Here is a 13429-nt window from a genome sequence, read left to right on the forward strand (position 1 = left end):
CCGGTGTCCTCCAATCATAGATGTCTGCCATCTTCTGAAATAAAGCCATTGAAGGCACATTTATACAGGGACATGCAAAATTCAAACTGACTCTACCTGTGCCAGGTATGAAACTTTAGAGGACCACAATATGCTCACCTACTGCTTTAAGGTGCTCAGCTCTGACATAGACTCGGACCATGGGTTTACGGATGGGCCAAGCAACCAAGAATTGACAAAGAGCTTTGTTCTTCTCTGAATCTCCCCTGGAAGATAAGGCCCTGCTTCCTCCTGCTGCCCTTTTCCCCTCTGTACACGGTCTCCTGCTTTCCCACACTGACAGCAGTAATTCTTTCTGGAATGGTTTCTGGATTCCATACGTAATGCTTTGAAGGCATTCCTTCACGCCACGAGCTACATAGTAAATGATAGCCACAAGAAATGTAAACTGATGCCACCTATCCTTACCAATGCGGACCGGTTCATCCTGATAGCTGGCATTCAATTCAAGACTGACTGTATCATCCTCAACTCCTTTGTCCCGAACAAACAGGACTATTTCAATAACAAAGCATCTGTTGTGACTCAACCACACGCGTAATGTAGGTCAACAAAGAAAGAACTTACAAAAAACATTCCACGGCTCCACATGGTAAAATAATTTGAGTTTTGATGTAATACTGTCACTCACCCGCCACCTGGTCAGGAAAACACTGAAAACATTCCTGTTACCACATCTGCGTCCTCACCCACTTCCACCTGTTGTTGTGGTAAGAACTCTGTTCATCACGATCACTGAAAACTGACTCGTGAGTCAGTGAACTGTAAACTCTGTAACTATGGCAATGACTGTAGATTCGCAAATGTACTTTGTGTACCCGAAAATACCAGCATACCTTCCTGTTTGGAAACGTTCCTTGCTGTTCCCCTGGGGCTCGGTTTGTGTTGATCAAATTAGCTAATTAAAATTAAAAAGTGCATACAACCAGTGCCCTTATGTAGATGAAACTCTAAACTATTTATATCCAGACAAATGTTCGTACCTTCGTAAGATCTCATCTGCACACCCTGTGCTGGCCTCTTTGTGAGTCCCTAAACATCAACCCAAAAGGTCGACAGCACCAAGCGGAGCCATTGAGCACAGTGGGAGTCACCACTGTGTGACCAACCTTATTCCTTTTATTTGATATGAGTGATTTACTGCCAGCAAAGCCCTCATCGCTGCTCTTTTTTTTGTTTTCATATTTTATTTTTCATTTACAACCTTGACTATTGTTTTTGTAATGTTAGCAACAGTGATGATCCTGCAGTTCAACATAGCTCAACTTCAACCCAACTTCCCCCCACCACTCTCCAGTGCACAACAGAACCCCAGAATCAATTACATGCTGTATCGTGGAGAAAAATCCATAAGAAACACTACACAGGTAAATATACTCATCACGGTACAGATACAATCATTATTGCCACTTAGGTAAGATACAGAAGTGCGCCAGATTCGTCTAAGCTCTTCAAATTAGCTAATTTGTTGCAGTCTCGGTACATTACCCATAGTCAAACCGTGGTTTCACAGGGCTCAGTTAGTGAATTTATCATGTGTGACTAGATGTCCTGGTCTCCTTGTAGTTTCTCATCTGTTCTGGCTTCTTTCATTCTTTTTTGCATCAGCACCTGCCCATTCTAGAAGATCTGGCTCCCAAGATGACAAAACAGGGTCTTTGGGGACAACCAGTATATTGCTCTTCTACACTTGCTAAGCATTAGGGCCAATGCTGCAAGCTTGTATTGAACATTTCGATTATTGAGGTTAGGGATAACCCCTCGTGAGCTGTGCATAATTGTCTCTACCAACTGCATAGATGTTGTTGTCTGACTGACTGACTGACTGACTGACTGGTGGTATTTATAAAGCGCACTACTGCCGAGGCGTCTTGGCGCTGAGGGAAGGAGACTGATCTATAACCACTAACACATTAGGGTTGGGAAAAAAGCCATGTCTTGATTTCTTTTCTAAAGGCTGATCTATTAGCTACTTTTCTCAGATATACAGGTAGTGTATTCCAGAGTTTAGATGCTAAAAAGGAAAACCATTTTCCTCCACATCTTGCTCTTTTTAGCTTAGGAATTTGTACTAGGCCAGAGGTGGATGACCTTAAAGGCCGCAGAGGAAGGCAGTGTGAGAACAAGGATTGCACTTCCTCAGCTCCCCCACCAAACAAGGTTTTGTGCACCAGACACAGGGCCCGATGTAGGTAAATCTAATTTACCACTTCTAAAATACCGAATCATACCGATTCGATATTTAAGAAGTGGTAAATTAGAGGGGGGGAAATGTAGGTAATTCTGATTCGGTAAATACCGAATCGGTAAGATTTGGTATTTACCCATTCTGTAAATACCGAATCGGTATCCCTCATTGATTCCTATGGGCCTTGAAGCCCATATGAATCAATGTGGAATACCGAATCGGTATTTACCGATTCGGTAATTACCTATTCTTGCAAGGGTGCAGGGGGTGTCACTTTGACACCCTCTAGCACCCCAATTACAGGCTTGTGTGCCATGTAGCACACATACATGCCCTAAGGGCATGTCTGTGTGTCACATGGCAACGGTGTGCATGCACAAATGTGCATGCACACCTGGATTCGGTATTTTACCACCCAATTGGATTGGGTGGTAAAATACCGACTTCTGAAGGCCTGTGGCACTCTTCAGAGTGCCACCTACATCTCTATTAACCGATTCTGTACATTTACCGATTCAGTATTTTACCGAATCTGTAAATGTACAGAATCGGTAAAATTACAGAATCTGTACTGATGTAGCCCCCTACATAAGAAAACCGTAATACCGGTCGGAAACGGCCGAATTCGGCCGTTTCCGACCGGTATTAGGGCTCCTACATCAGGCCCACAGTGTCTTGAAATCGATACATCGCCGTACAGGAAGCCAGTGAAGCTGTTTTATAGCTTTCGATGTGGGATGATGTTTTAGTAACCCAAACAAAATTCTGGCTGCCGCATTTTGAATAGATTGAAGTTTGGCAAGTTGAGCTGCGCCTGCTCCCAAATAGAGGGTGTTGCAATAATTGATTCTAGATAAAATAGGGGCTACTTCCACTGTTTTCCTCAAGGAGAAAGGTATGTACAGAAGAATATTTCTCAACCCCCTTAGCATAAAAAAGCATACGGAAGAGACTTGGTTAATCTGCGAAGCCCATGTGAGATTTGTATCAAACTTGAATCCAAGATTCCTAACCTTTGTAACTGGCACAGGACAAGTGCCGGCTGTAGTGGGCCACCATAGATGATTCCAAATAGGAGTTTTTGGACCAAACTCCAAAACCTTAGTTTTTTCAGTATTCAACTTCAAAAAGTTAGCGCTCATCCAAGTCATCAAAGCTGAGGTGCAGTTACAAAAATCAGCTGCCGTAACATCCGCTGAGTCAGTTACAGAAACTATAAGCTGCGTGTCATCAGCGTATGACACCAATGTGAAACCGTAACTCTTTATTAATCTAGCCAAAGGGGTTACGTAAATGTTAAAGAGTGAAGGTGATAAGGCCGAGCTTGAGGGACTCCACCCGGAAGTGTAAATTCCTCCAATCGATATCCATCCCAGTGGATCATTTGTGTTCTAGACGATAAAAAGGATAGGAGGGTAAGAGCTGTACCACTGATACCTGCCTTCTGAAGTCTTTGAATTATTACCGCATGACTTAGTTTTAAAGGCTGCTGTTAAATCAAGCAGGGCCAGTATAGCCTTTCCTCCTACATCCATAACCTCGGCTGCCATGATCAAGGCTGTCTCCGTAGAGTGTTTTGAGCGGAAACCATATTGTCCAGCATCTTATTCGTCTCTAATTACGATGTAAGTTCCAGATTTATGGCCTTCTCAAGAACTTTGGCAGCAAACGGTAGACAGGAGGTAGGACGATAGTTCTTTTCATCAAGCGGATCCAGCTTGGGCTTTTTTAGAAGAGGTCGAATACAAGCTTTTTTCCAGGCCTTGGGAAAATCTCCTGATAACAGAACTTTATTTAATACCAGAGATAGTGACTTTCTGACCTCCTCTGAGGCTAGATGTAGTATGTACGGTGGACAGGGGTCCAGGGGGGATCCTGATTTGTTGTTTAACAGTAGCGCCACCACTTCACCTCTGTCATTAACAGAAAGTACAGCAGGCCACTGTATTTAGCCCTAAGTTCAGATTGATCTAGGGCATTTTCTGCTGTATCCTTAGGTGATTTTTCCAACCCGTTATATACAGATTGAACCTTGTTTTGAAAAAAAACAGCTAATATTTTTACAAATTTATGGTCTGGTGTAAACACTCCATCCCGTGGGCATTTCAACAAGGCAGATACCGTTTGAAACAGTTCTTTTGGAGAGTTAGTGGCTTCTTAGATTTTAGTAGTGTAGTAAGCAGTTTTAGCCTGTATGATAGCATTCTTATATTCTTTAAGGGCAGCACAATATAATTTCTTATGTGCATCATCATATTGAGATCTCCAGATACGTTCTTTTTGCCTGCACTTAATTTTTATTAATTTAAGGTTGTCAGAGTACCATGGCGACGAGACTTTTTTTATGTTGTGGTTTCATGGTCACTTCAGGTGCAACCTTATTTGCAGCTATCTTTAACCAACTGTGAAAATCTGTTGCAGCTTGATTTGCGTCGTTAGAGATTACTGGTCTGTTACTAAGTGCCAACACGAAGTCTGATTTACTTACTGACTTTCAGGCGCGATATTTGTCAGTCAAAGGTCTAAAACTCTGTCCATTATTTGATATTGTAGGTGTGATATTAAAATGCACTGTAAAATGGTCGGACCAAGGCAGAGGACAGACCTTTTTGACCTCCATACAGAAATTATTGGTACATATACCATCTAGCGTGTGCCCTGCTATGTGTGTGGGCTCAGCGACAATCTGACTAAGTTCAAAACTGGCTAATTTGTCTAATAAACTAGCCGTATCTGTATTATAATTATCTTCCAAATGGAAGTTAAAATCACCTAGTACAGTAAAGAAGTCTGTATTCAAGCAGGATTCCAAATAGGTGTGGAGCGAATTTAAAAAGGACAGCCTGGAGCCTCCATCACAATGTGTCTCAATCACATCTCTCTAATATTACAGAATGAGTCTATATGACCACATCATATGTAAAAATAATACATTTTCCTCTCTACAATGTAGGCAGGCAGAACACTTGTCAATGCTGGGGTGAGATAAGTGCGGAGCAGAAAGTTAAATTGTATCAGTTTGAAACTTATTGCTTGTTATCTACCTCCTGGACCATAATGCATGTCCTATCCCTGTATGAAATGGGCTCCTGGATGCCTCCCTCCCCTTTCTATCTAGCACACAATGGATGTAGGGTTCTGTCAGTTTTTAAACCAATATCCATTGAGTGACACCAGATTGCACCATGGATCTTCCTCCAGCAATAACTAGTGGGACAGACAACTGTGCTGCTGTTGTAAAACCAGTCCATATTTCCTTAGCTGTAATCCTAAATTTAGCATATTGTAAGAATTGGCTGCAGTCTAATTTGCATGTCTCACATGCATCCTCAATTGTTAGACATGAATCAGTAGAGCACCAATCCCCTAAGGTATGGTAGCCCCCTTCTCTCAATTGGGTCTGAGACATCACTTGGTTGATGTTGGAGAGAGTTTAAGCCATCATATCTTCAGGTCGGGTAGCTGCTCCAAAACTCTTTTAATCACCATTTCCGAGGCCCATGCCACCTGGCAAACTATCTGTAGTGTCTAATTTGGGAGAGCCCTGCCATCATAATGTACTCCTGCAGAGAAGTGCCCCTCGACCATCCCTGAGAAGTTTCTTCTCCCAGTTGTCTTCCACTTGAACACCATTGTGCTGCATGTTGCAATTTAGTTGTTATGTAGTATGACTCCAAGTCTAGTAGTCCAGTCCACCTTATACCCTGTGTCTCGTCATGGTCCCCAGCTCTGCTCCTCTAGCAAGACCAAACCAATGAAAAGAGGGGTCTATCTTATATTTTTTAAGTTGATCTGATGATCAGGCACATGGATCACCTTAACATAAACAGACATCAGGGAAGGAGAACCATATGTTCGATTGTCGCTCTGCCAATAACTGAAACTGGGAGTGTGCTCCAAAATTAAATTGACACCTTGAGGCCTTGTATCACTCTCCCCATGTTGTAGCGATGCTCTTGTGTACGGACCAGGACTCCAAGATATCTAAACCTATTCTCTTCACAGCACAGCCATATCTCCTGTAGTTTCCCCATGGTTTTACCTACCAATTGTGCCAAAGGGAACACCTCACGTTGTACTACTCCATACTCCTTTAATGCCCTCAATATTATAGGAGTGATGTCTGAGGCTTTGTTAAATAGACCAACATGTCCTTGGCATACAGAGAGGTGAAACAGATTGAGTCTCCTACTGTAACCCAGTGTTTTCTTAATAATTTGCCTATACATATTGTCAGTGGTTCTACTGCCAAGGCAAACAACAGCGGGTAGAGGGGACAACCCTGCCTTGTGCGTCTCTCAGTGAGCCAGCTTGTAGAGATCACGCATCTAGATTTAGCCCTGACCGTCAAGTCTGTGATAAGATTTGTAACCATCGTCAAAATAGGAGGTATATTCCCATGCCTTCCAGGACTGCCAACATGTATGACCAATCAAACATCCCAAGGCTTAGTATAACCCAAAGTAGTACGCAGTTCCTATTGTGAGTTGCAGGTTATTGTATATGTTTGAGAGGACACACAGGGGTGCTCAAGTGAGGGGTAGGACGACCACTAATTATCAGAGTTCACAATGTGAGTATTGAGAGAATGTGGCATGTCCGAAGATGTGCGATCCATGCGGGACACCAACTGATTTATGGGAATTAATTTCACCCTTTCCTTGTGGTATTGACTATCTGGCAGGTATGTATCGAGTGCATGAGACCCCCGCATATGTCCGTATCCTCCTGATGGTCCTCGTTGGCTCAGAAAAACAATTAAACAATGTAACTCGAGCGACCCGTATAGCCGTCTGGCGCATTTACAAGCAGTGATTTAGTGTTTTGACCACCCTTTATGGTTGTTTCGTGACATGCTGCGGGTGTTGACCAGCGACTCATGCCTTTGACCCACCAGGCACCCACACCAGGATGCCTCCAGGGGGGCCACCAGTTCACGCTGTGGGGGTCTACCTATTGGTGTATCTCATCTTCAATAAACCATGGGACACATGGTCTCCAATTCCAGGCTTGGGAGTCTTTGCGTGGGGACTTACACCTACCGGGTCCCATGTTGTTGTTTTAACCACTGACCAGATAACTGCCTACAGGACCTTGTGCCGGTATATCCGTATTTTAACTCTTATTAATTTCTTCATCCACTAGGACACTACACTTATAGTGTCTGCACCTGCAGTAACACGCTAACACGCATAGTTGACCCAAATAGGGTGAGTTTCACAACTATGCTTGACGCACGATGTACTTATGACTGCTGCTGTTGTCTAGCGTATGATCACAGTCACTTGAATGTGAAGCATGCGTGTGTCGCACCTTTGAATTTGAGTGGTGCACCGTCATTGTTGTGTTATAGACTGTTGTATTATGACACACTAACTTTGATGAATCTCTCTCATTGCAGGCTATGTTGTAGATCTACAGGTACCACTTTTTAGGGTGCTGTATGAGTGGTCAAGACTATCTATCACGTAATTTAGACCACCACCAAAAGTTTAGGTAGATCTCACTTCAGTCCTGAGGAATTGCCGTCTAATTGACAATAGGCAAGAAACAAGTTGACCTAAATCACAAGCGTGTAATCCCGCAACCTTAGAGCGGGGTGCGCGCCTCTTCATTTTTAATCAGGTTATTGGCCATGTTTCATTAAAATTGTTTTGAGTGGACCACTAATTCCTGTTTTAATCTCACAATCCTTCACATTGTTACACCTACACTGACTAAGGGCCCTCACATTCAGTACACCCTACGGCATAAGGAAAAACGATCAAGAACACCCCATCTTGGGTGCCGATCGGGTATTGTAGCGCCAACTCGATAAGGAGCAGACCCGATGATGAAGTAAGACACCTAGCTGGCTGGGTGTGTGAGGGTCTTTTTCCGTAAGGAGGAAATCTTTCTCCAGTTTTTGATTGAGCGCCCGTGTGTTCTCTCAAACATATACAATAACCTGCAACTCACAATAGGAACTGCATACTATTTTGGGTTATACTAAGTTCTGGGCCTGAATGCTGGACCTAGATTAAAAGGCCCTAGGTTCCCCTTCTTTGGAAATAACCATCCCAAGGCCTCATTGTAGACATCCAGGAGCTTCTCCAAATTCTGTGCTAGGAAGGAATGGTATTAGGTTCAGCCACCTGCTCCTGCTGACTTTCCACATTGTAACTCCTCAATTGCTTCCACCACATCCTGTTTTGTGATTTTCAGATCTAATTCTGTACGCTTTTCAATCACAAGTTTTGAGACTTTTTGGATAGTTCCTAGATATTTTGTTAGCAAGGTGAAGTCGAACTGAGTAGAGTTTTAGGACAATGCTGCAAGGTACATAGAGAGGGTGTGGTTAATTCTAGGTTGTGCCAGTACTTTGCAATCTTCGTGGGTGGCTAACAAAGTTACAATACCTTCTTAACAAACAGGCAAATAATCTTCCTGATTTGTCTTCTACTTCATACACTGTATGTCTGTAGCTCTTCTGGGTGCATTTGCCTAGTCTATCCCATACCTCACTCTGTGCTTCAAGCATTTCTCTCCTAGTGTGTAGGTCCTCCGGAGTTCTTGCTTGTATATTTCAAAGTTTGCTCCTTATGCTCATTACCTTCTGCTGTAGGTACTTGCGACTGCTTTACGGTTTGCTTATACAATAGCCTCTTAACACCACATTCAATGCTTCCCATTTGTTCACCCTAGTGATAGTGTTTCCCCAGTTATTGTCTACATATGTGTTAATAAAAGTGGATGTCTCCCCCTGAAATATAGGATCACGGAGGGCCTCTGTATGCATTCAACATATGGGATGGTTATTTTTTGTAGGGGTGGGGGGCTCTTGCAGTGTTTTAATCCACGGAATTCCAAAAAGTTACATAAAAACTCCTTGAGATTCAGCAGAGTTCTGCCCACCCCTAGGTCCACAAATCATCTGATATAACTATTGTGAGAGGAAGTGATAAGAGTATCTAGAAGTCCCTTATTCCACTCACACAAAGTCAGTAAGAGAGTGTGGTGTGCGGTTAAACGTACAGCCTCTTGCTGAAGTAAGTTCCACCTATGGTACTAGGACTTCCAAGCACTGATAGGAGCCCTTAGCATGCAGGGCTGGATCTTGATTGGAAATGAGGCTTGAGGTGCTCCGCAAAGACCCCAAAAGCTCCAGGCATGCTACCTTGCGGTCCCAGTCCCATTACACCCAGCACACGCTCTGTCTCACCATGGTGATACATGAAAGCGGTGTCCAGCTGGTCAAACCCCTGCGCCATGAGCTCCTGCACATCTTTGGCGTTCCTGATCTTATCCAGACTGGAGCCGAAGCCATAGTACCCAGGACGTTGGTCAGTAAGAACCATAGCATTACTGCTAAAGAGGAAGAGAGGTGGGACATCAGAACGGTGGATCTCCTGACCTTTGGAACAGCCAATCTACCTAATATGCATGAGCCTTATTCGAAGTCTGCATGGTAAGCCCACAACCTGCAGATAATTTGAGGATATGACCGTCCACAGCTTTACGGGTTGTGTAGTTCACATGTAGTAAAGTTGTTCTAGTATGACATATTGAACATGATGGCAGGATCCGGCCAGTTGCCGCTCATTTTGTGCACGGGGTTCAAAGGTCAATTAACGCGGGTGAATTATGGAGGTCGCAACCCTTCAAGACAGAGGAAATGGCATTATCCATGTAATTTTTGAGCTGTAATGGGGGCGTGGCTTTGGCGCGAAGCGGAATGGCTGCCTGTTAAGGGAGCTCCGTAAGCCGGACTTTCTATCCGGCTAATACCATCCTTGCAAAACCCTCTGTGTGCAGTGAAAATCTCCAGAGACGGAGATTATAGCTAGTGGCAAGGGTTGGTGTGATCGGAGCTGCCGAGCTTACTGGAAAGCTGCTGAACAGCATAAATCTCTTCCTTGCGCGCCGGGTGAGAAAATGGCGCCGGCCTAGGAGTCGAGAGCCGGATATCGCCGTCTAAGCTGACATGCCGAGAATCTGAGCATGTGGTGTCCTGTTGCTGGAGAGTCTCGATTATCGGCGTGGAGACGTTGGGGACAGACACGGGACTGCCTGTGTAGGGCTCATTAAAGTAGCGGCAGCAGAGAGGATCACGGAGTCCGGCTGAGGATTGTGGGCCCGCCTCGGTGTTGCACGGGGATTCCCCTCTTGACTGCGGTGGTTTGGATCGGCGCCTACTGTGGCGGAAGAGAAGGCAGCGAAGAGACTTGCCTGGCTGCTCGGGACTGGTGTGAGGAGTTGTGCAGGTCAGCACTAAAGAAGCAGATAAAATGCCAGTGCGGGCGGAGCTGGCCACGAGGACACGGGGTTAGTGAGGAGACAGTGCGGGCTTGGCCTGGGTTGCCTGAGCGGTGCGGCTTCACCCGGGTTCTACTACTGCACGCGCGGAGGGCCCTGGGGGGCTAGTACTGTCGGGCCGCTTAGGGCGCAGGATCGTGGCGCCGATTGCAGTGTGTCTTGGGCCGGTGCTGTTCTGCCACCTGGTAGTGGTGGGGGCCACCCGAGGGGCTCCTGAGTTCCGACTTGCCTGCGTCTGGTGGGCTGACGGTGCCGGGGCACTGCGGGGGGGTCCTATCGGCTGCTGGGGGAGGGAGAGGCGCTGCTCTGGGTGTGCTGTAGCCTTGCCCATGCCTGGAGGGCTTTCAGTGGGGCACGACTGTCCTTGTGCTCACTTGAGAGGCCTGCCTGAGATCTGGTCAGTGTGGCAGTGACGAAGCAGTGCATACCGAGAGATGCAGATCTTGACGCCAACTGAACGCAGTCTCTGTACATAGAGTAACTGCAGATTTGCGGTAACTTTTGCTGGTGCTCCTGGTCTTGGAGAGCGAGATTGCCCCCCGGGGAGGTAACGCCTTCAGTGTTGGGACGCCAGGTTGATACTACTAGACAACACTGAGAAAGGAGTAGCCAGGACTGAGCGTCTTCGTGGAGGTGGGGCGGAGAGGCCTGTGACATCCGGGGACCTCTGTTTTTCAACATGAGAAAATCGGATCCTAAGCAAGCTAAATTACAATTTGATAATAAGTGCAGTACTCGTGCCACGGACGTGATGGGTGAGCAGTATGAGTCGCGGATTGCTTCTGGGCTGGCGGAGAGTGCGGAGGATGACACCAGAACTATACTGCTTGAGTTGCGGGCGGGCATGAAATCAATAGACAGTAAAATAGATGCACTGGCGACTGGGTTGGACGTGGTACGGAAGAAGCTTGACAAGCACGAGCATCGATTGGACATTCTGGAAAATCGGATGTCTGACACACATGACGCGCAGGCCGAATCGAGGATGCAGATCCTACAGATGGAGAAAATACTGGAAGTTATTCGTGGGAAGCATGAGGATTTGGAAGCTAGGTCGAGGCGCAACAACCTTCGCATTCTCGGACTGTTGGAATCCACCCCTATCTCTAAAATGGAGCCGTTTATTGATGGTCTGCTGCGAGAGCTCTTTGGTTCTGCACTCTCCACAGTGATGATTGTGGTGTGGGCACATCGTTCGCTTCGACTGAGACCTAAACTCGGCGCACCACCTCGCCCGATTATTGCACGTCTTCTAAACTATGCTGACAGAGACGCTGTCCTGAGAGAGGCTAAGGCCAAAGACCCAGTTGTTTATAAAGGGAACACGCTGTCTTTCTTTCTGGATTACACGCCGGTGGTCCAGGCAGTGAGGAAAGAATTTGTGCCAGTGAAAAAACTACTGCGGACTGCATCTGTGCCATACGCCATGCTGTATCTGGCCAAATTGAAAGTAACTCACGAAGAACAGGCACATTTCTTTACGGATGCGAAATCGGCACTGAAGTTTACAAAGCATATCTGCAGGGGCAGACCTTGGCAGAACGTGTTGGAAGAAGGAGCTGGAATATCGGGCCTGGATGAAGCGGACTAATGGTTGAGCAAATGATCTGGAGTTACTACAAGTGGATGAGCCGGATTCTTCAGGATCATCCAGTGGTTGATCGTAAAAGAAGGCTAGTGCACAGTGGAGACGGACTGATGGGCGGGCGGTGGGGACACACTAATGATGAAACTTATATGCTCTGAGGGTGTTGACACTTGACATTAACTGGTGTGGACAGGCACTGGTTGCGAGTCCACTTGGGATACACAGAGGGTGCTACTGGTGACATTCCGGCGGCCGCATTCCAGTGCGGGTATTCGCTGCCGATTGCCTTCCTCTTGCGGGCAATCCCCGAATGTTGCATTGGGTAGTTCTTGGGGTGGTTCGGAGGGCGGGGGGTAGGTGTTTGTCTCGACCTAATTGGGAGGTTGTAGTGGAAGGGGGGAAGAGGGCGGGAGATGTGGGGTATGTGTTGTTTTTTGTTTTATTTTGTATCACGTCTGACATGGCTAATGCAAGTGACAACTGGGTGGTAGACTGGGTGGCAGTATTGCAATTTGCTGTGAGTAGCGCTCCTCTGAAGCAACTAGTGCATCGCCTTACAAGGATATTTGACTTGAGTGACTACAATGGGAGATGGATGCAGGAAGTTGACCTGGAATGTCCGGGGCCTCAACTCACCTAAAAAAGTGCGTCAGGTGCTAAATCGCCGTTCGATACATGTAGCCTTATTGCAAGAAACACATTTGACGAAACATACGGAACGTGGCATTGCGAGTAGATGGGCAAGCTTTAAGCTAGCTGCGTCATATTCATCCTATGATAGAGGCGCGCTGATTTTGGTTAAAAGAGGGGTAGCTTTTTAGCCGGTCCATATGTATGTGGATGGGAAAGGCAGGTGTGCAATGGTGCATGGTAAGCTGAGTGGCAAAATAGTTACCATAATCAACATGTACGGACCGATTATGGATGACACGACCCAACTTGCTTTTTTCACATGTATGCAGTACTGAGAGACTGGCCAGAAGATCCAATAATTATATGGGGGGGGGATTTGAACACATACCTGAATCCTGAGTTAGATAAGTCTAATCCCATTTTTCATCACACCCCCAAGGTTGCTAGAAGTATCGCTTGTGCCATGGAGGAATTTGGTTTGAGTGATGTTTGGCGTGTGAGGAATCCCTAGGTGAAGGAAGGTACAGACGCAACACCTTTGTATGAGAGTTGGTCGCGATTGGACTATTGGCTGGTGGGGGCGGAGGTCATGAAATGGGTGGACGAGGTGGTGCATCTCTCCAGAACGTTGTCGGATCACAGTCCGGTGCTGCTAGTATTAATGATCCAGACGGTTGTGCATCGCC

General features: G+C 46.0%; 1 protein-coding gene across 2 annotated transcripts in view; it reads left to right on the forward strand.

Annotated features, from left to right (window-relative positions):
- Positions 1–13429, forward strand: part of LOC147665960 (copine-5) — a 1339740-nt gene that overhangs the window by 898615 nt on the left and 427696 nt on the right. The window lies entirely within an intron of this gene.

This window comes from Lissotriton vulgaris, unplaced genomic scaffold (assembly GCF_964263255.1).
Source record: "Lissotriton vulgaris unplaced genomic scaffold, aLisVul1.2 SCAFFOLD_285, whole genome shotgun sequence".
NCBI classification, from domain to species: Eukaryota; Metazoa; Chordata; class Amphibia; order Caudata; family Salamandridae; genus Lissotriton; species Lissotriton vulgaris.